Source organism: Pseudonaja textilis, chromosome 10 (genome assembly GCF_049901715.1).
Source record: "Pseudonaja textilis isolate UNSWEBS1 chromosome 10, rPseTex1.2, whole genome shotgun sequence".
In the NCBI taxonomy this organism is placed as follows: Eukaryota; Metazoa; Chordata; class Lepidosauria; order Squamata; family Elapidae; genus Pseudonaja; species Pseudonaja textilis.
This window is the reverse complement of record NC_141999.1, coordinates 3,988,677-4,007,875: the sequence shown is the minus strand read 5'-3', so window position 1 is coordinate 4,007,875 and position 19,199 is coordinate 3,988,677. Positions and strand designations below refer to the sequence as shown.

At 46.0% G+C, this 19,199-nt stretch overlaps 1 protein-coding gene and 1 long non-coding RNA gene across 7 annotated transcripts in view; one reads left to right on the top strand and one right to left on the bottom strand.

The window, feature by feature from the left end:
* ADGRB2 (adhesion G protein-coupled receptor B2) overlaps positions 1-2,567 on the bottom strand; it is a 263,888-nt gene extending 261,321 nt beyond the window's left edge. For all 6 annotated transcript variants that reach the window (XM_087939545.1, XM_087939549.1, XM_087939547.1 and 3 more), the window contains exon 1: positions 2,483-2,567. The gene's annotated coding sequence lies outside the window, so the exon portion shown is untranslated. The remainder of the gene's footprint in view (positions 1-2,482) is intronic.
* Positions 2,568-5,781: 3,214 nt separating this feature from the next.
* LOC148124887 (uncharacterized) lies at positions 5,782-18,509 on the top strand. The gene is made up of 3 exons (XR_015744719.1): positions 5,782-6,039; positions 6,634-6,674; positions 18,428-18,509. It is a non-coding gene; the product is annotated as an uncharacterized LOC148124887 (long non-coding RNA).
* The last annotated feature ends 690 nt before the right edge of the window (positions 18,510-19,199 follow it).

The following is a 19,199-nucleotide window of genomic DNA, read 5'->3' as shown; positions in this document are numbered from 1 at the left end:
CGTTGAAGCTTCGATCTTGCAGATTCTCCAATGGGAAGAGACCAAGGTTGTAGCTGAGACCCAGATACAGTCTTGTTGAGGCACAAAGCAAACGTTTATTTTGATGTCTGTGGGAGAAGCCGCTAAATTTACATGCAAGCCAAAGAAGAAGCTAGCCAACGGAGGACGAATCCTAACCTTTTCCCCAACATCTCACAAATTACATAACTGTAATACAGAATGTAGCTGCTATATTATAGGCACAAGGCGATGCTATTGCAACTTCAAGCGGCAACAGGTCCTTTCCCCAGCATTTTCCATCTTTAAAACCACTTGAAAAAAAAAAAAACAAGTTGGCACACACAGCGCAAGAGAACCTCCGTGGTTACACGCACTTGAGAAGCAGAGTTTCGGACCGGACCACAAGGTGCAATTCCTCTCTTGCCTCTAGCAGGCGTCAAAGAATACCGAACACCTACGGGGGGTGGAGGGGGGTGGAGGTAGGAAACACTAAAAAAATACATACAAATCAGTAGTTGGTAGTGAGGTTTCCAAGAACCGAGTCCATTCTACCCTTTCGAGGAGATCCCTGGCACGGCTTTAACCCGCTCCGGGAGGGAGGGAGGGAGGGGCGCGGGAAAGGGATTTCACCCTCCCCTCCGAAAAAGATGTAGGGTCGCAAAAGAGAGGGCGCTACGAGCGATTAAACCGCCGAAGATGGCTAATGCAATTTCTACTTCTCCGACTCTAATGGTACTTCGCCGCTTTCCGCGGAGAGCAAAATAATAATAATAATAATAATAATAATAATAATAATAATAATAATAATAATAATAATAATAATAATAATAATAATAATAATAATAATAATAATAATAATAATAATAATAATAATAATAATAATACTTAGGTACACGGCCCGCCTCGGGTCAAACAACCCCCGGCCACCGGTCTCTTCTTTCCCACCGCAACCCTCTCCTCCTCCCTCCCGCAAAGGCCGACCACGAAGGTCCATCATCTAGGCAGAAGGCAGAATGTAGTCGAAACGCACCCACGTCGGCTGCCAAACGATCGGAGGCGTTGCACGCCCGCGGAGAAAGCCAGCGGCTGGGAAAATCCACCTCTCCCTCCCCCCCCCCGCCCCCCTCCCCCACCCCGGACGGTTTGGGCAGCCATAAATCCACACGCGCAAAGAAGAGAGGGGGGGGTCTCTTCAACCGTTCTTCTTTTGAAGCACCCCGGTTTATTGGGGGGGGGGGGTCTTTTGCGTCGCGTGAAGAATGCCAAGAGGACGGGGAGTGACGGGGGTGGGGGGGGAGGTGTGTGTGTGTGAAAAAGACGGGCAGCTCAGCCACGACGGATACAATCCAAAATGCAGCAGAGGAACGAAGGAGGAGGCGGCCGGGGGGTGGGGGTGGGTGGGTGGGGGGCGAGGAGGGCTGGTCGGGTGGTGGGAGATGAAACGGGCTCTTGTGCACGGGGTCTTCCCCAGCCCGAAAAGCGGGATGGAGAAAGAGCCACAAGAAGGGATTGGTCGGACCAAGCGACCCCCGCCGCCTCCCCACGTTACCATAAATACGGGAGCGAAGCAAAAAACTTCGAGTCCACTCATCCGCGGGAGAAGAGGGAGGGGGGGGGGGTGACTCATTCATAAAATAGATTCGAAACAACAAAAAGATCGGGGGAGGCTTTCATCCCCCCCCCTTTTTTCCCGCTTTTAAGCGCAACCAAACTTCGTACACTGAAAGAATGTGTAAAGGGAGGGTCGTTTTCTGGGGGTGGGGGGTGGGGGTCGGATTGAGTGCCCGGCATTTTGCAGCCAGACTCAACACCCCGTTCTCTTTCTCTCCTTCCCTCCCTCCCTCCTTCCCTCCCTCCCTCTCTCTCTCCCTCCCTCCCTTCCTCTTTCCCTCTCCCTCCCTTCCTCCTTCCCTCTCTCTCCCTCTTTCCCTCCCTCTCTCTCTCTCTCCCTCCTTCCCTTCCTCCTTCCCTCTCCCCCCTCTCTCCCTTCCTCCTTCCCCCCATCCTTCCCCCTTCCCTCTCTCTTCCTCCTTCCCTCCCTTCCTCTTTCCCTCTCTCTCCCTCCGTCCCTCCCTCCTTCCCTGTCCCTCCCTCCCTCTCCCTCTCTCCGTCCCTCCGTCCCTCCCTCTCCCTCTCTCTCGGGTGGGCTTGTTGGAAGGCGATTCGGAGGAAAACGGGGGAGGGGGCGGGAAGGAAAGGCTGCTGAAATGGGGGGGGGCGAGGGGCGGGTGGAAAAAGGAATTCCTCCTGCCAGAAGAACTTGCTCTGCACCTGTTTTACATAACGTTTCTCCTTCTCTGTTTGCGTGACAAGTGAAGGCGGCGGGTGGCGGGGGGGGTGGCGCGGTGGCGCGGGGAAAGGGCCAGCGGGCTCGCTTACCGAGAGGCGATTCCTACCGCGTGCCCCCGTCCCTCCCTCCTCCCTGCCCCCCACACCCTCGCCCGGTCTCCCCTTTCCGGGAAGCCTTCCCGACGCTGCTTACCTGATCTTCATTCAGCGGGACTTGAAGATCTTCTTCTCAACCGAGGCAGCCCGAGAGTTGAAGTTTGCCATCCCTTGGGGGTGGGGTGGGGGGGGTGGGGGTGGGGGGGAAGGGAGGCGTGGATACAAGTCCTTTAATATTAAAGCTCCGTTGAAGTTGCGGCGCCCGCCAAGCTCTTGCGTTAATTTCGGGGGATGGGAGGGGGGAGAAGCGAAAGGAAAGGAGAACCAAGTCTCCACCTTCCTCCTCCTCCTCCTCTTCCTTCCTCCTCCTCCCTCCAGGGGAAAATAGAGAGGGGGAGGTAAGCTTCCCCCTCCCTACTCCCTCGGTGCGCCGCTGCTTGGAACTATTGCACCAGCGTCTCCCCGTTTGGACGGCGGCGGCGGCGGTGGCTGGGCTGCTGGCGCTGGAAGAGCGGAGCGGCCGTGGAAAGCACCGAGCGGCCGCCGGCTCGCATCCTGCAGGCAGGCAGGCAGGCAGGCAGGCACGCGCGCCCGACCCGGGCTGCCGCCTCGCTCACTCCGCTCTCGCCGCCGCCGCCGCCGCCGCCGCCGCCGCAACCGCTTGCAGCAAAGCTGGCCCTGGCGCTGCTGCCGTTCCTGCAGGGTCGGCGCCCGCCTGCGTGAGTGAGTCGTGCGAAAGCGGCGGCGGCGGCGGCGGCGGCGGGAGGGATGGCGAAGAGTTTGCGCGGAAGGACCCCCGCGCGGGGGCGGGGGGAAGCGCGGAACGACTCCCGGGGCTTTAAGGTGGCCCCACTTAGATCAAAAGTTGCGGGCGGGGAGAGGGACGCCGTTCAGACGCCGGCTGGAGCTGCACCCGAAGGCAAAGCCTGGTCGGAGCGACCGCGCCTGGTTCGGAGGGAGAACCGGCTTGGTCCCGGACCCCGAAGCGGCTTTCTCTTTTCCGAAGGAAACGGGTCGGGGGGGGGGGCGGACGGAGAGGGCTCCCTGTCGGAGATGCGGGGAACCCCGCGAGCAAGGAGAGGAGCCTGGCTAAACTCCTCTTAAGGTGGCAGGCGAATGGCCCTAAGCCGCGATTCCTCTAACCGTGGTTTATTTAACGAGGGACGGACAGCTGGCCGAGCTCCGGGAAAGGTTCAGGAAGATGCGGGAGATCCTGTGCACGGTACGTGAAATAAGAGGTCAGCAAAGGATCTGGAGCCGTCACTTGTCATGGAAAGGTTGCTATTGCATTCAGACGTGACAGCTGGCTGTCAAGGGAACCTGTTAAACTAGGCTAAAATGAGGTGTGATTGAGCTACGGCAATAACAGGGCTTGTCTGTTTGATCCTTTTTTTACATTCCATTTTGTTCACCTGGGTTCTGCCTTACAGAACCCAGCCCACATTTCACACATTAAGTTCACCCAAGGATAAAGATCTGTTGCTGGGTCATCCGGAAGTGAAACCCCTTCAGGTGCTTAGAAAAGATGGTTCCCAACAGCCAGAGCTCTGGGGACTTTGGGGAGCTGGAACCCTGCACCTCCGAAAAGCCCCAGGGCCCCTGGACCTGCTTCCGGATGGCATTACAGGTCATCCTCGACTTACAACAGTTCATTTAGCGACCATTCAAAATCGCAACAACATGGGGGGAAAAAATGCCTTTATGCCCCTTTTTCACATTACAACCATTGCAGCATCTCCAAGGTTGCTTGATCAAAATTTGGACTCTCAGCAACTGGCTGATATTTATGACGGTTGCAGAGTCCCAAGGGTCATGTGCCACCTTCTGACAAGCAAAGTCAATGGGGAAGGCAGGATCACTTAACAACCGTTTTACTCAATTAATAGCGGCAGTGATTCGCTTAACAACTGTGGCGAAAAAAAGCCCTAAATTGGAGCAAAACTCACTTAACAAATGTTTCACTCAGCAACATACACTTTGGGCTCACTTATGGACATAACTTGAGGACTACCTGTACTTCATGTTGGAGAAGTTTCCTTTTACAAATAAATGGTAGAGCGTAGGAAATGGAAAACCAAAAAGGAGATCAAAGTTACACATACATAAAATTGGATTATACAGCAAAGAGAGCCGGTTGAATCAGAGGCTGTGTTTGCACATACAGAGCTGGCTGGAGAATTCTGGGAGTCCCAGCACATCTGGAGCATGCCATGCTCAGGAAGACTGCTGCCAACCGTGCTTAATAAGCCACAATGGCTAAACTGAGACCAAACAAACCACATTATGGCTTTGTGGTGTGAATCAGGCCATCTTTCTAAGCTCTAAGGTGTTTTGTTTTGGCTTAGCAAATTATAAGCCACTGTGACATATAAATCATGGCTGATAAGATTTCATAGTTTTTCACCTTTATTTATTCCATTTTTTACGGCTGTTCATCTCAAACAAGTGTCTTTGGGTAATGAGCAATCCAAAAAACCAGTTATAGTACAAATGTAAATAAATGTGGCAGCGAAGAAAAAAATGTCATGAAATGTCAATATAGCCAGGAAACAGGCACATAGCCAGCTTTTCAAGGTTTTACAAAAGGCCAATAGGTAAAGGTTAAGCTTTGAAGGGAGAATTTTCCAGAGGCTACAGCGAAGGAGGCATGTCTCATGGTCTCCTGCATCCAATATTCCTTGACTGAAATGCCCAACCTGCTGGACCAAATTGGGCAGATAAGCCATCAGGAGAAGAAGCCCCTCAGATCTGCCATAAAGGGCTTTCAACATGATGATTAACCCCTTGAATTGCACCCAGAAGCACCCAGGCAACCAACGCAGCTCACAAGGTCATGGTGTGTTACATATGCCAAATATCTGACATCCTTTACTGTTCATGCAGCCCAGACATGGGATTCAAAAAAAATTACAACCGGTTCTGTGGACGTGGCTTGATGGGCATGGCATAGATGGGTGGGCATGGCAGGGGAAGGATATTGCAAAATCCCATTCTCTCCCCACTAACCTGCTTTCCAGCTCTGTTCTCCTGTGCAGGGCAACCAAAGAAGACCCAGCCGATCAGCTGGGACTCAATGGGAGGCAGAGAATAGACGGGACCAGGGCCAGTCAGAGGTGGGATTGGCTGGTTCTCCAAACTACTCAAAATTTCTGCTACCAATTCTCCAGAACTGGTCAGAACCTGCTGAATCCCACCTCTGACGCAGCCGCACTTTCCACCGATTGAAGCTTCTGAATGCTTTTCAAGGGCAGTCCCATGTAAAGCATTTGCAGTAGTCCAGACCAGAGATCACAAATGGTACGAGTGACTGTGGTTTTAAATAAAACCTGGGGTGGGGTGGGGAAAGAGGGGAATACCTCGGCACACGGTTGCTTCTCACCTCTCCCAATTCGGTACTTGATGCGTCTCAACATGAAAAATGTTGTCCATTTTATGTATTTTATGCATTCATTTAGTTCTTGATGCGCTGTGATAGGAAGACAGCTGGGACAGCTGTGGAGAATGGACAGACAGTCAGCCATGCTGGGAAAACCACTGCAAAAGGAAGGGATGGCCACCGAGGGCAGACAGGAAATTGGCCGTGCTGGGAAGGTTTCTGACATAGGAAAAGGGGCAGACAGAAAGTTCTTCTTGGCCAAAACAAAAGATCACATGGTAAGCCACAGGAATAAAACTTGAGTCTTCCCTCACCAATCCAGTAGTTTCCATGTATGTTTGTGTGTGTGTAGTCACTATACACATATGCAGTTTTGCACACAGTTTCTGTAAAGGAGGACTGTACTGAGTAATCCTCCATCGCTCCAACCCGCTCTGTGGCACACAGAGGAGCTGCAGATACTGAAAAGGACTAAGAGCATCGCAGGAGAAGAACAAAGGAAGAAGCCGACTGGACACAACTGAGAGCTGCTACTAAGGTCTCCCTTGTAGCAGAAACAGCAGCAAAACGCTGTTATTTCTCTGCCCTTATGGCATCCACAGAGGCCTTGTTTAGGATCGCCCAGTCCCTCCTGGGATAGGGGGGGCTTGGGTGATCACCTTCAGGGCTCTGCAGAAGAATTTGTGGAACATCTGAGAGACAAAGCTGCTTGGATTTGTTCCCAGGCGGAACCTACGCATGCTGTAGGTCCGTGTGAAATGCCTGGGGAAAGGTCTGACCTGATTCATAAATAATAATAATCTGTATCAATAAGTAACTGCTCCATTACAAGTAACTTCATGGTTTGAACCTACTGTGGTTTCTGATTTCAGGTGTGGGGCAAAAACTGGTTCTATGGATTTTGAGAAAAGAGGTAAGTGAGCAGCCCCTCTTATCTCTGGGAAATTCATGCCCCCAGAGACCTGTGAAAAGCGTGCCAGGCTGGAGGAATCAGGTTTGGATTTCTCTGCTGGGGAATTCTGGGAGCTGAAGTCCGCAAGTCTTAAAGTTGAGAAGTTTGAGAAACACTGATGGAAGGCAGAGGTCTCCAAACCTTGGCAACTTTAAGACTTGTGGACTTCAGCTCCCAGAATTCTCCAGCCAGCCATGCTGGAGAATCCATTCAAGTCATAAAGTGCAAAGTTTCGAGACCTCTGGTTTAAAAGATTGGCAGGAAACCCCCAAACATTTGGGGGCATTGGGTTGCAGAAGCGAGAAGCCCAATCCCCCAGCATCTCTTCCTCATGATAAAAGATTGACATTCTGGAATCATACTTTGCCAGCCATCCTAATCTAAGAGCAAGGGAGCCTTGTTTATGAATAAATATGGAGTCAACCTCTATATTTCCACTCTTCAAAGATAGAGATTTGTACAACATGCTAATGTTCCTCGTGTCTAACCTAACTTAAATTAACATGTTGTGAGAATGCACCTGCTGAGTCTGTATTTGATATAATTAAGCTTGTTGTGGAAACTCAACTATTCTTTAGGAAACCTTGTGGGAACCAAGGTGAGAGCTATGCTACCAAGAGTAAACTTTGGCTGCAGAGGATAAATCCTCCAGGTTAATCCACAATCTCTCCAAGGAAAGCCAGTTCATACAACCTATCTGGGAACTGCATTTGCATAATTTGCTAAGCTGAATTGTTTGTAACTTGGTTTACTGCTTGCTGACTTAATTTGCTGTGTGGACATCCAGACAGTTGACAAGTTGATGGTCCTATATATTTTGCAACTCCAGAAAACAGGCTTTCAGAAAACACTGGAATGTCTTGTATGAACACCAATATGAGACAGAGACACATAACCAAGCCTTCAAGCTGCTTTGAAAATGGCCAGCAAATTATAAATTTTACTCAGGGGTGGGATTCAAAAATTTTAACAACCGGTTCTGTGGGCGTGGCTTAGGTTGTGGGCATGGCTTAGGTGGTCATGTGACTGGGTGAACATGGCTTGGTAGCCATGTTATTGGCTGGGTGTGGCCAACTCAATATCACTCACACCGAGGCATGCATCTCCTTGCCTGGCCTCTCATGACTGTGGGGATGCTGCAATAGTTGTAAGTGTGAAAAATGGTCATAAGTCACTTTTTTCTGTGCCATTGTAACTTTGAATGGCCACTCCACACAAGCAAAGTACCAGCAAAGGAGGGAAGGAAAATTCCAGAGAAGTTCCTAAGACAGGAAGTCTAGTCCTGCCAAGAATGTAATAAGGGTTAACGGAGAGGCAGTTTCTGTAAGCAACACCAGAATGTTTCCTTCCTGCCTTCCTTACAGGATTAGGCCAGTAAATTCTTCTAACAATCGGTTCTCCGAACTGCTTAGAATGTTAACAACCAATTCTAGCGAATAGGTGCGAACCTGTAGAAGCCCACCCCTGCTTTTACTGTGTCATAAAGGGAAGATTATTAAATGCCTAGCAAATAAATCCTGATTAATTAATTTCAACCAAACCAAATCAGTCATAGGGTTTCCCCCAACACCCTCTTGTTCCTGTGTCCTATTTCTCAATTCATATTGCACAGCTTTCAACCCACTACTCATGTTGTGAGTGATTTATCGAAAGAATTTTACACACCCCTGGTTTGTATCCAGCCAGAGAGTGGTTTGTTCAATATATTTTATTTACCACCATGATCACAAGACACTTGGTAGTTTACAGTAATTACAGGCAAAACAAGCATGTAAAGAAAACCTCCTTGGTAGAAGCTTGCATAAAAATTCTCCAAAGCATTAGTGCCAACAAACTGGGTGCTGGGTCATAATCCTCTGGAATAACTTAGTTACGTTTGCAGGAAGTTAAAGCAAATCAGGGCTAAACTAATTTCTAAGCAGACATTTCTCCATAAAATAACCGTGATTGTTGGAGGAAAGGAGTTTCTCCTGGGGGATCCTTGGGCTGGGCTGGGCTGAGCTGGGCTGGCCAATTTCTCTTGGAGGAGATGGTCCTGAAAGAACCTTGGTGTCAGACAAGGTAGGCCCAGGGGTGGCATTCTACCGGTTCGGACCAGTTCTATAGAACTGGTTGTTATGATTCTGCACAGTTTGGAGAACTGGCAAATTGTGCCCCTGGCTCAGGGGTGGGCAAACTACGGCCTGGGGGCCACTTCTGGCCCGTTGGTCTTTTTAATCCGGCCCGCCGAAGATTGGTACAGAATTAAGGTTTGATGTGAATGATTGAATGATTGCATTCATTTGATTTTGACTTGTAATGACAGGCATTTTGACACCAGGTGGCGGCCTGTCTGTCAAATTTTAAAAGTCAGTGAGGCCCCCCGAGTCAAAAAGTTTGCCCACCACTGCCCTTGCTGGCCCCGCCCCTGCCCGCCTCTCCCCTCCCCACCCAGCCAGACCTTATCTCACACGTGTGATATTGCGCACGTGTGCCCAACATTGCTGACTGCTTTTAACCCCGGGCTCTGGTTTTTTTGCCTCTCTGGGCCCCTGGGAAGCCTTCTGGGAGCAAAAACATTCCCCCAGGAGGTAAAAAATCCGGGGAGGGGGGAGAGTGCTGCAAAAAAGAAGGAGGAGAAGGAGAAGAAGCCACGCCTGTTTAGCCACGCCCACAGAACTGGTTGTTAAAACAAAATTGAATCCCACCCCTGGGTAGGCCTTTCCAGTTGGCAAGCAGCACCCTGAATCACAACTGGAATCTGATAGGAAGCTGGTTGAGCAAACCTTGGCTAACAAGTAGTCCTTGAATTACAATCATAATTAAGCCCCAAGATTTCTGCTGCTAAGCAAGACCATTGCCCCCTTTTGCAACCTCTCTTGCCACAGTTGTTAAGTGGATCACTGAAGCTGTTAAATTAATGACAGGTTTGTCAAGTGAATCTGGTTTCCTCCGTGGACTTTGCTTGTCAGAAGGCCGCAAAGGGGGATCCCATGACCCCAGGAAGCTGCAACCATCCTAAATATGAATTGGTTGCCAAGTGTCTGAATTTTGATCGTGTGACCACGGGGAAGCTGCAACGGCCATAAGGGTGATAAATGGCCATAAGTTACTTTTCTCATACTGTTGTAACTTTGCATGGTCAATACATAAATTGTTGTGAGTTGAGAACTATCTGTTGTTTGAGGTGTGAACACAGCTTGTACCGTTTTTGAACCAATGTTCCCATTTAGCCAGAGTGCATTTTTCCAGCCTGCTGCTTTTGTAATCTGTTGGAATTACAAGTGTCAGCCTAGCTAAAATGGAAGGTAGGAATTACATTTCCACCACATCCCAGAGAAACAAGGCTAAGCAAATTCAAGACAAGAGGGAGCTGGATTAAATCTGGAGCCTTTGAGAAGAAGGGACAACTGATTAAGATCATGATTGCAGTAATTACTTTTGTAAAAGCAGATCGTGCGTTGAGGCCATTTCATTTGCTTCTCTATTACAAGTGAGCAATATTTCCTTCTTACATCTTTTAAAGGTCACCAGTGCTCTTTGCATCTGATTTCTTCGGGCGTTTATTAATACCAGAAACGTACAACAGAGGAGTCGATGTGAAAATTGGGCCGAGTGCAGGTGACCCTTGACACGGACCGTCATTTCCATTGTGTGAAGCAAAGAGGGTGGTGAAGTGCGGTGCACCCAGTGTTACGACCTTCTTTTTTAACAGTGATTGTTAAGTGAATCATTGCCTCATTAAGTGAATTGTGTGGTCATTAAGCATATCCAGCTTCCTCCATTGAGTTTGCTTGTCGGAAGCCTGCTGGAAGGTTACAAGTGGTGGATCGCGCGCAGCCCTGGGGTGCTGCAACTGTCATGAATACATGCCAGTTGCCAATACCCAAATTTTAATCACGTGACTGTAGGAATGCCTCAACAGTTGTAAGTGTGAGGCTCAGTTGTAGATCACTTTTTTCAATGCTGTTGTAACTTTGAATTTAAAGTAACGTAAGCGGAGGAGCACAGTAGTCTGTGTCAATGTGCTAGAACTTACTTAAGGTGCTAGAATACTGTATAGTGGGGTCTCCAATTTTGGCAACTTTAAGCCTGGAGGACTTTAGCTCCCAGAATTCCCCAGCCAGCATGCTGGCTGGGGAATTCTGGGAGCTGAAGTCCTCCAGGCTTAAAATTGCCAAGGTTGGAGACCTCTGTTGTATGAGACCTGCATACCACATAAAGTCATAGTTGTGGCTACTTCAGGCACGACATGTTTCATGAACACAGACATGTAGAAAATAAGTAAAAAGCTGGGAAAAGGGGGATAGAATGGGAAAAACAGTTAAAATAAAACCATATTTTTACATTTATTTACTCTAAAAACGATCTGATATATTCAGAATTAAAATTGAACAACCTAAATATTATTGGAGTGTCTTAAATGCACAGTTTAGAAGGAGCATAGTTCACATCTAAAATTAAGATTTACAGGTGTTTGCAGTTGAGGAATGGTGATTGATTGCATGCCATCCAATCAATGTTGACTCTCACAAACAATGACATGGATAGATTTTTTTTCCCCCAGGATAATTTGTTCCAGCTTGGTCTTTCAGTGGTGCATCCATTGTAGATGTAACTGAGTCCATTCATTTGGGGAGGGGGACACACCTACATCTGTACGGTGGGGAAATAGGGAAAAATGTTCCTTTCTTCCTGACATGCCATAGACACACTGATACATCTGAATGTATGATTCAGTCAACCACAGCTTTGTATTCTTCTCTCCATTCTTCTTTCTTGTTTGGACCTCCCATGAAAACAGACAGAAAATGTAGATGCCGCCATACGATCTCCCATTTCTTTAAACAAGACCAACAGAATCACTTAAAAGCTCTTAAGTTATGGAAGCTCCTTTCAGATAATTCAATAATCCTTCTATTTTGCATGAACCTCTCATGATAAATGTTTGTTTTGCTCAGATTCCATCTGTATCCATTTCTGGAGACAAATGCATAATCAATAATACTAATATGATTAGATAATTGTGATAAACCAATGAAGATCTTACTAAGATAACCGTGGACTGAATTTAGTCTTCTCTAGTGGCAGCATTGAGTGAAAGCAGTTAATCTCAAGATTAACCAGGCTTGGCTCAACTTCCAAATGATCAATCTCTGTATAGGCAAAAAGTGTGAAGGTTCTCGTGTCCTTGATATCAAGAGGAGGACACCTGTTAATTTTGTGAAGAGAGGGGGTAAGAGAGAGCTTTTTAACAAACTGGGCAGAGCCCTCCCTTGAAGAGACAGCTGGTGCCCAGCTGGCCATGGAGTAATGGGATCCAACCTTACCATACTATGGGAACCCAGCCTTTGTTCTTCCATGTATGTATGACCCTACATGAGTGACAGGCTTTGGAAGCCAAATACCTTTTGGCCTGGGAGGGAGGCATCACCCACACAAGCTATGATGTTGCCCAGAGATGCTCAAGGGAGCTTTTGCCTTCCATTGATTATGCCTATTGACTAAGCTACTGCGATGTCACAGAATCAGAGGTGGGATTCAGCAGGTTCTCGCCAGTTCTGGAGAACCGGTAGTGGAAATTTTGAGTAGTTCAGAGAACCGGCCAATCCTGCCTCTGACTGGCCCTGCCAACCCCATCTCTTCTCTGCCTCCCGTCGATTCCCAGCTGATCGGCTGGGTCTTCTTTGGTTTCCCTGCACAGGAGAACGGAGCTGGAAAGCAGGTTAGTGGAGTGGGGAGGGAATGGGATTTTGCAGTATCCTTCCCCTGTCACAGCCACCAAGCCATGCTCACAGAACCGGTAGTCAACATTTTTGAATCTCACCGCTGCACAGAATGTTCCTGAAACATTATGAATGAGAATGGAGAGGAATGGTCCAGAGATCAAACATGGACCGCCAGGACAGCGGGTGAAAGGGGAATGAAATGTCTCTGAGAGGGAAAAGAAATCCTCTCCTGCAGGTGTTGGTGGAATAATGCTGGCTCAGGAATTCTGGGAGTTGAAGTCCACAGATAGTAAAGGGGTCATAGTTGCCCACCTTTGCACCACCCGGGCTAACTGTAGTGGTTAAATTGACATGAGACATCAAGTCAGGAGCCAACCCATCAGGCTTCACCTTAGTCAGGGGTTCAGTGCATTTGAGGACGCAAAAACCACACAGCGCATATGTAAGAATACGGTTGCCTTGCTTTAATGTATCCGGGGAGCAGCGTATTCCTATCAGATCAAAAAACGGAGCTTATTTGTGCACAGTGAGAAGATCCAATTGCTGTTGTAGATAAATGGAGCCCCCATGTTTAGAGGCTGTATTAGAAAGGCCAAAGACAAAAGAAAAAGAAAGATAAATACATCTGCAGTTGTGCCCTGCTTGTGAGTCTCCTCACAGTAGCGGTTTGCTGTGCTTGCAACAGGAGGCTGGGCTAACCAGGCACTACTGCCCTCTAGTGGATTCCTTGAGAGCTGTTTGGGTTTTTTGTTTTTTTTTAGTATTCTACTAGATGTTCTGGATTTCAGTTTCCAACCTTCCAGGGCTGGCTGGGAAGGTTGAAAGCTGAACACATCTGGAATAGCTTCCTTAAGATCTATTGGCTTCAAAGACTCCTTTCATTATAAAAGGAATACTTTTTTGTGTGTGTTATTGATGACTGGGAGTGAGAGATCATCATTAGTTCAGTTGCCATCCCTGCTTAAGTGCATTCTACCAATAATGGCAAATTAGTGTCTATGTGATAATAAGCGGGAAGAAAGAAACTGTAATTAAAAGCAATTAGCAAAGAAAGACTAGCACACAATAATACAGCTATATTCTCATAAATGCAATTAATAAGTGTCCAATATGGGCACTACCCAGGGATTAATATACTATGCAAATGCTGAAATTCTGCAGCTGCATTAGGGATAAAAACATCCCACAATAATTCTATGGGTAAGCGACAACTGGGCTCGCTTATGGTCAGAGATTTAAAATGCAAACATGACTTCGTAACTGATGCGGCTTTGTGTTTAGCAGGTTTGTCTCACAATCGACATGGCCTTTTAGTTTTCAGACTGAATCAAAAAGCAATTTGATTAGCAAAAAGGGCATGATTGGCTTGTGGTGGGAAATGTTGGCCTGCTTTTTCCTTTGCATACTCTGCTTACGACAGGTCAGGTCTCATCAATGGGAAGAAAATAATCACAAAAGCTAGAATGCTGTGGCAATCAATAGAACCATACATCACGGGGAACAACAAACAGAAAATAATCAGAACAATGGAGAATAGAGGCTTATAAAAACAAATCCTTGCTGAAGAAGAAGGGGGAAATATCCCAAAACAAGAGGGGAACATCTGGATGTCACTGGTTCTCTCCCCTCCCTTCCATCATCAACACCATCCGTTAGAAAGGGGCTCCTCAGCTGGTCCAATAGATGAATATGACCTTTGGGGATTTTAATTGTCAGCTCGGATTCACATCCAGGCATGTGAACTATGCTCACTAACATGGGGAGAGGGGGTGAGATGACTCAGCAATTAATTAGGTTGAACTTGGCAGCTGGAATACTGACAGACCGGATTCGAGATACAAACACCACATGGTGATTTGATCTCCTGTTAACTTGCCTCAGTTCCTGCCCACCCAGCAGTTCAAAAGCATGCAAATGCGAGTAGATAAATAGGTACCACTTTGGTGGGAGGGTAATAGCATTTCCTGCTCCTTGGCTGTACAGTCATGTTGGCCATGTGATCATGGAAGAGTCTTCAGACAATTCTGTGTCCCCTGGCTAAGGAACGGAGATGACCATCTAGAGTTGGACGTGATTGGACACCTTTACCTTTACTCACTAAGCTTATTTTTCTGGATTTGTCCAGCATGCTGAACTCTGCACAAAGCAAATATGGTTAGGTTCTCACAGTATACCAGGATAAATTCTGGTTGACTTGTTTGTAAGCTGCATGAACACAGTTACAGGAAAAGAGCTACATGCATTGAAGGACCAACAGTGATCAATTCTTTAATAAATATAGATTATATATGTATCAGTCCATAACTCATACATTGGCAGCTATTTGGAGGGAATCTGTTCAAAGGAAGGTCCCCTGTGGCTGGCAATTTGTCATAAAATTGCCCATAGTTGTTTGGCAATTCTTAGATATATATTTTTTTTTAGTCCCAACATATTTTGAATTGATCCAGTTGGGATAGATGGAACTAAAGTACTGGTAATAGATGTGCCATGTGACTTTAGCTGGCATTCCAACTTACTCCCCCAAAACTTGCAAAGTTGATTTTTAAGGCTTTCTACAATCACTTTTCCTAACCCAAACCATGTTGCTCTTATCATGAATCATCAGAAAGTTAATGCTCCATGTTACTGGTGGCCAATGGATAGCTCTTGTTCCATAGCGTTGGTGCTCCGTGGCATTGGTGCACATCAGTGGTGGGATTCAAAGATTTTAACCACCAGTTTGATGGGCGTGGCTTGGTGTGCATGCTTTGCATGCATGCACACACTTTGTGTGCACTGCTCGCACCCAATGCACACTTTGCAGAGGTGCAGAGGCGTTCTGACTCACCTCCTGCAATCCTGCACTCTCCCTGTCGCTTCAGCGGATGCTGCGCAGCACTCTGCTGTGCTGCACAAAGCAGCTGTGCTTCAAAAGCAGGGAATAATGGTGACTATGGGAGCCTGGGCAGGTGAGCAGGCCCAACAGCAGAGTGGCGGAGAGAATCTCTTTGGTTTGCACTGCTCATTGGCACTACTGGCTCAGCAGAACCAGGCAGAACCAGGCAGAACCGGTAGCACACCAGCACTGGTGCACATGTGGACATGGACAATGCCATCTTAAGGACCAGGCAGCTGTTGCCTTATGCAAGCAGCTCGGAAGCTTTGCAAAATCACAAAAGCAAAAGACACGTATTGCAAACACTGGCAAAGAATAACCATGTTTCTGCCTTTAGTGCACACAGCTGGGGGGTGTGCGGGAGCAGCCCAAAATCAAGATGTTAATTGCATTCATTAGATCAAAATCCTGCCCCTTCTTATTTCATAAGCTGCATGTGTGTCCCGTTAAAAAGTATCAGCTCTTTGACTGTATACAGGTAGTCCTCGACTTACAACAGTTTGCATAGTGACTGTTCTAAGTTACACCGGGACTGAAAAAAAGTGATTATAGCCGTTTTTCATGGAACCATTGCAGCATTCCCATGATCATGTGATCAAAATTCAGACACTTGGTGACTGACTCATATTTATGACAATTGCAGTGTCCCGGGGTCATGTAATCCCTTTTTGTGGCCTTCTGATAAGCAATGTCAATGGGGAAGCCAAATGTACTTAACAACCCTGTTATTAAATTAACAAATTAATGTCAAAAACGTCATCAAAAAAGCATAACAAAGAATGTTCTTTCTGCACCAACTCAGGAAGCTCAAACCGCCCAAGAAGCTGCTGATCCAGTTCTACAGAGGAATGATTGAGTCGGTCATCTGCACCCCTACAACTGTCTGGTTTGGTTCTGCAACCCAACAGGACAGACACAGACTCCAGAGGGTAATTAGGACTGCAGAAAAAACAATGGCTGCAAACCTGCCTTCCATGGAGGACCTGTATACCGCACGAGTCAAAAAGAGGGCTGTGAAAATATCTACAGACCCCTCACATCCCAGACATCAACTGTTTCAACTCCTTCCCTCAAAATGACAGTATAGAGCACTGCACACCAGAACAACTAGACACAAGGGCAGTTTTTTCCCTGAACACCATCCCTCTACTAAACAAATAATTCCCACAATACTGTTCAACTATCTACAAAGTCTGCACTACTATTACTATTAATATCATCACTCCTTATACACACACCTAATCTTTAAATATATCTGTATATCACTGCTATGGGTTTATCCTATCCTCTGTATATGGCATAAATTAAGGATTAAAAAAAAAGATCTTACAAACTGTTGAATATGAGAATGTTTTTAATTGCTTTCTATTTTGTCTTTCTATTTTCTTCTCCCTCTTTTCTTTTGTTTCATTTGTGTATGTGTTGTTGGTTTGTTTTAATTGTAAAATTAATAAAATTTATATATTTTCACTCCTTATCGCCTATCCCCTCCCACTTATGACTGTATGACTAACTTTGTCACTTGTATCCTTATGATTTATATTGACTGTTTCTAGTATGATTTGATTGCTTATTTGTACCCTATGACTATCATTAAGTGTGGTACCTTATGATTCTTGACTCTTGACAAATGTATCTTTTCTTTTATGTACCCTGAGAGCATTTGCACCAAGACAAATTCCTTGTGTGTCCAATCACACTTGGCCAATAAAGAATTCTATTCTATTCTATTAAACTGAAATGATTAACTTAACCAGTGTGGCAAAATTCACTTAGCGAGGATCTCACCCAGCAATAGAAATTTTGGTTGTAAGTCGAGGCCTACCTGTATTCATGACCATCTTCTTGACTTTTTGGCCCACCTGTAATGCAACCCTCTGAAGAGGGCAAGGGTTTTTTGTTTGTTTTTAAATCTAGGCACTGTTGTAAGTTAAGGAGTGGGCAGTTAGTGATCAATATTTTTGGCAGCTTCTGAGATTGGGAGCTGGTGTTTATGTCTTTCTTGTGTCCAAGACTGACAAAGACAAAGACAATCATATCTTCAAAAGCATTTGGAGGGCTTGAGAAGAGGAAATGGCAACCTATGAAAGTCCTATAAGCTTTCACTTATTATTCTTCACTCCTCACCTGGAGACCAGTTGCAGGTGACCTGGAATCATTATCTTTGGCTTCAGGAAGAGCATTCAAACTGCTACAATCTCCTTCAAGTCAAGCTTGACTCCCAATGCTCAAATGTAACCCTTTTGCCCAAAAGCAACTGTGCTGAACCTCTTTTATGCATCCTCTGATTCTATAATCAGCAGTGTTGCCACATGCTAGGATGACTTCCCACCTTGTGCCAGCCAGAAATGTGAAAAGAAAATGGAAAAAGTAATGCCAGGCTGCCACCATGGAGTGCATACCAATATTGTGTATTCACACAGAGAAGCTACTTTGATATCAGTTCTAACTTCAAGCGGCATCTCATCCTGGTACACCAAAGAGTGGAGCCAGATAAGAATTTTGTTGGAGTTGTTGTTTTATCAGAATTTGCCAACATTCACAATATCTGCATGAACAAGGTAGAGCCAAAAAGTGGGGAAAAGTAATACAATGATACCGCAGTACTCATTTTTAATTGATTCCATGAGGTGTGATGAGTACCAAAAATGATGAGTACCAAATTTTCCTCTTAAGGAATAATGTAGTGAGACACAAGAGGACATTGGCAAGTTCTAGCTTGTGTGTTGAATACCAAACAAACAATGAGTACCAGGACAAAAATTTTGCATCAAAATGAGTACCAGATGTGATATGTTTCAAAGCAGTTGAGTACCAAGGAGTCATTGTATGTAACTATTTATCTCTCCCAAAGGCTTGGGACATGGGCAAATAACCTTTTCAGCTCAGGATGATGTTTGGAATTTTGAGAGTAACTCATAGGCACATTCACAACATGACTATTGTGGGATCAAAATGTTAGTTGAGGTAGGGAGGCTTGTAGAATCAAAGCAGGTGACTGGAAACCTCTTAAGATCTTTACACTTTACCCTCTGTGTTGTTTCAGCCTTAAAAGTGGACTCCAAAATCCTGTATGCTCCTCAGTGTTTGTGATGCTGAATTAAATTTGTCACTTCTTTCCATAACAGCTTCATGGCAGGCTGCAGAATGCAATATTTTCTGTGCAGGAATTATCCTTGCCTATTGAGTTTGAAGGAATGGATGGAGAAACCCTTTTGCCTTCTTTTTTTTTTTTGACACAAACAAAACCCATGCCAAAAACTGTACTTGTTCCTCCGTAAGGACAGTGGGGAGGAACTGTATTTAAAACCAAATATTAAACGCAGTGGAAAATAAAGTGGGCAGGTCTATCCGTAACTGTAGCGCTTTGAAGGATTTGCAATGTGTTTAAAATCTTGTGTAAAGTTAAATCTTCCTTGATGCTTATCTGAGGGGCTGCCTGGCCTCATACAACAACATAAATTAAATTTTATATGGATTGTAAAAGCTAACACCATTAAATAAGATTTGAAAATATCCTAGCCAAGAGTAGTTCTTAAAGAATAAGACAGCAATATGTTGCTTTTCCTGAAGGGTATGTTTCTTGAGAAGATTTGACAAGTTACATTAAGTTGGAAGGATTAGGATATGTTAAGTTTGGGTGTTTTTGCTGAGAGTCAAAACTGACTTGAAGGCACAAATTTTCCTCGTTGCTTAGAACTTGCCCCCTGGTGGTTGTTGCCAGAATATTCTGATCCCCTGCAAAACAAAAACAAGAGTTCTTTTATAAAAGTATTTAAGGTAGGCCAGAGGGACCATGTCCTTTCTTAAGAAATGCTTCTTATTGCACATAAAGAAATTAAAAGATTCCGTTAGAGCATTATAAAGCAATTAACGCAAATTCCGATTTTCCTCTGGCTC